This window comes from Balearica regulorum, chromosome 24, assembly GCF_011004875.1.
Source record: "Balearica regulorum gibbericeps isolate bBalReg1 chromosome 24, bBalReg1.pri, whole genome shotgun sequence".
Classification (NCBI taxonomy): Eukaryota; Metazoa; Chordata; class Aves; order Gruiformes; family Gruidae; genus Balearica; species Balearica regulorum.
In genome coordinates this window covers 1,517,201-1,520,901 of record NC_046207.1, presented here as the reverse complement: position 1 = coordinate 1,520,901, position 3,701 = coordinate 1,517,201, and the positions used below count along the sequence as shown (strand labels likewise).

At 56.0% G+C, this 3,701-nt stretch overlaps 1 pseudogene; it reads right to left on the bottom strand.

Annotated features, from left to right (window-relative positions):
- Positions 1-772, bottom strand: LOC142605000 (feather keratin Cos1-1/Cos1-3/Cos2-1-like; annotated as a pseudogene).
- Between the last annotated feature and the right edge of the window lie 2,929 nt (positions 773-3,701).

The window sequence follows — 3,701 nt, the reverse complement described above, 5'->3', positions numbered from 1 at the left end:
TCAGCAGGGTTGACATCTGTTGCCACAGTAGCGGCTGGTGATGCAGGAGAGGTCACAGCACCCAGAGCTGATGGGCACTCCGTCACGGCTGAGGATGCTGCCAACAGCAGCGGAGGTGGAGGAGCCCACAACGGTGTTCTGTGGGAAGGAGCTGAGGATGGGGCCGGGCAGGGTCACCACCACGGGGGAGGGCTCAATGACGACTATGGAGTTCTGGCACTGCCTGACGCAGGGCTCGTTGCAGCTGTTGGCCAGCGGGGTCGGGCCGCAGGGCTGGCAGGGCAGGCAAGGCTGGCAGGGCTGGCACTGGTTGGAGCAGGACATGTCTCTGGGCCAGAGGTTCACCTGGGAGAGAGGGTAGGGAGAAGTAGAAAACAGGGGCACCTGAAAAGCAGCACCGCACCCAACCACGCAGGAGGCAAGGCACCTCCTGGCCCAGCATGTGCTGCCCAGCTCACAGCCCAGGAGCTGGCTCACCTAAGTCCCAGCCCCTCTCTGCGGAAGACCTTCTCTCCCCTTGCCTCTCCCATGAGAAGCAGCTCCCAGCCCTGGGCTAGCGCAGTCCATATCAGCGGAGACATGCATCGAGGAAAGACCTGTTCTCGAAGGAGGAGGAGAAGAGGCTTCCCACTCACCTGATTCCCAAGGAGAAGGAGGCGAGGGAAGTGGATGAGAGAGCAGAGACCTGGGCTGCCTTTTATTGGAGTCCCGCGCTGCCTCAGGCCCGGAGGCACCCCTTGTGCAAGTAATAATGATGTTCTGACAAGCTCATGTCTAATGCAAAGCATCCTAGCTAATGGCATGGGCTGTGTCCTGGTTTCCTGCACTGCTGCCTTTTCATTTCCTGGCTTATGCCACGTGCTTCCCCATGGGAAGGCTTCTGTAAGTGCCGGGACAAGAGGCCCGAGGATTTCCGGGGCAGAAACACGTCAGCGCAGGCAGAAGACTCGGCTCCAGTGCTGACGGCGTCCTGTGCAGGCAACTGATGTGCACCTGGGTCATTCCTGTGGGCTTGTTTGGGGTTAGGATGTGGGCACCGCATGCCCAAGGACTGCCATTTGAGAGGACGTGGCACATCTCTCTGACGGTCGCTCATTGTTGCACACAGGTGGGCTTCTGCTGGGAGGCTTTGACCCTCTTGCAACACTAACAGTGCTGACAGGATGAGTTTGCTGGGCTCATTGGCCTCATCCCCTCTCTGTGCAGACTCTGCAGGTCCTCAGGCAACACCGTGAGCATGTCTGGGGCCCGGTCCTTCCCCGGGGTACTTGACTCCTGTCCTGCCAGCGTGGTCCCCAGCATCTCCTCAGCAGAGGCCACAGCTGCTGATGTTTTCCTGGCTTTATGTGAGCGTACAGCTTTTGGCATGGCTCCGTGCAGGCGTGCATGAGCACACGTGTGTCAGTCTGTACTTGTGTGACCCTCATCACAAGGGCATGCGCAGGTCATAGCAGGGGGACTCTCTCCTGCTCCCCTGGTGTGTCCATGAGCACCGCAGAGTAGCGGGTTGCCCTTGCCAGCAGGAGTCCATCTACAGCTGAATGGTGGTGCCTTTGGCCTGGCAGAGAGGTGCTCAGAGAACTGAAATGCAGTCTCTGCCTCCTGTGCCCTCCACTTCTTGCTTTATGTACAGGGAGGAAGGCCAAGAAAGCCAAGAGCTTTGATTCAAACGCCTTTGGCGACGAAGCACCAGGAATTCCATGTCCCCCATAAAATCCTGAGTCTGAGGGCCTAGCAACTGTGTCTGTGAAGGCAGGGACACGTGATTTAGGGCAAGCCGCTGAAACCCTGCTGCTTCTTCATGAGCGACACAGGAAAAGTCCCTCTTTGTGCAGAAAGGAGCTGTTATGCACTGACCACAACCCCCCATTCCGCAGCAAGGAGGGCCCACAGCAAGCTCGCTACCTTGAACTTCAGGAGAGTAGACTTTGGCCTCTTCAGGGACCTACTTGGTAGAGTACCATGGGACAAAGCCCTGGAGGGAAGAGAGGCCCAAGAAAGCTTGCCAATATGCATAGAATCATAGAATCATAGAATGGTTTGCGTTGGAAGGGACCTCAAAGATCACCTAGTTCCAACCCCCCCTGCTGCGGGCAGGGACACCCTTCACTAGACTACATTGCCCAAAGCCTCATGCAACCTGGCCTTAAACACTTCCAGGGATGGGGCCTCCACAACCTCCCTGGGCAACCTGTTCCAGTGCCTCACCACTCTAACAGTAAAGAATTTCTTTCTAACATCTAATCTAAATCGACCCTCCTTCAGCTTAAACCCACTACCCGTTGTCCTACCACCACACTCCCTGATAAACAGTCCCTCACCATCTTTCCTGTAGGCCCCCTTCAGGTACTGGTAAGGCGCAATTAGATCTCCCCGGAGCCTTCTTTTCTCCAGGCTGAACCAGCCCAACTCTCTCAGCCGGTCCTCCTAGGAGAGGTGCTCCAGCCCTCTGATCAGCTTTGTGGCCTCCTCTGGACTCTCTCCAACAGCTTGATGTCTCTCTTGTAGTAGGGTCCCCAGAGCTGGAGACAGTACTCCAGGTGGGGTCTCGCAAGAGCAGAGTAGAGAGGCAGAATCACCTCCCTCGACCTGCTGGTCACACTTCTTTTGATGCAGCCCAGGACACGGTTGGCTTTCTGGGCTGCAAGCGCACACTGCCGGCTCATGTTGAGCTTCTCATCAATCAACACCCCCAAGTCCTTCTTCTCAGGGCTGCTTTCAATCCATTCCCCGCCTAGCCTACAGTCGTGCTTGGGATTGCGCCGACCCACGTGCAGGACCTTGCACTTGGCCTTGTTGAACTTCATGCGGTTTGCATGGGCCCACCTCTCCAGCCTGTCAAGGTCCCTCTGGATGGCATCTCTCCCCTCCAGCGTGTCGACCACACCACACAGCTTGGTGTCGTTGGGTGCACTGGATCCCACTGTCTATGTCGCCAACAAAGATGTTAAACAGTGTCGGTCTCAGTACCAACCGCAGAGGAACGCCACCCCCCCCCCCCGCTCTCCACTTGGACATTGAGCCATTGACCACAGCCCTTTGAGTGTGACCATCCAGCCAATTCCTTGTCGACCGAGTGGTCCATCCATCGAATGCGTGTCTCTCCAATTTAGAGACAAGGACTCAAGGATCACGTCCTCCAAGGTCAGGAACGATGCATCCCAACAAAGAGGAAGGCAGGTAAAAACAGCAGGAGGCCTGCATGGATCAACAAGAAGCTCCCGGACAAACTCAAACACACTGAGGATGCCTACCGAGGGTGGAAGCAAGGGCAGGTAGGCTGGGAGGAATACAGAGAAATTGTCCAAGCATACAGGGATCAGGTTAGGAAAGGCTAAAGCCCTGATAGAATTAAAACTGGCCAGGGATGTCAAGGACAAGAAGAAAACCTTACATAGGTACGTCAGTGATAAAAGGAAGACTAGGGAAAATGTGGAACCCCTCCCATATGAAATGGGAGACCTGGTTACCGGGGACATGGAGAAGACCGAGGTACTCAACAATATTTTGCCTCAGTCTTCACTGGCAAGTGCTCTAGCCACACCACCCAAGAGTCAGAAAGCAGAGGCAGGGACTGGGAGCATGAAGAACCAGCCACTGTCGGAGGAGATCAGGTTCGAGACCATCTAAGGAACCTGAAGGCGCACAAGTCCATGAGACCTGATGAGATGCCTCCGCACGTCCTGAGGGAACTCATGGAT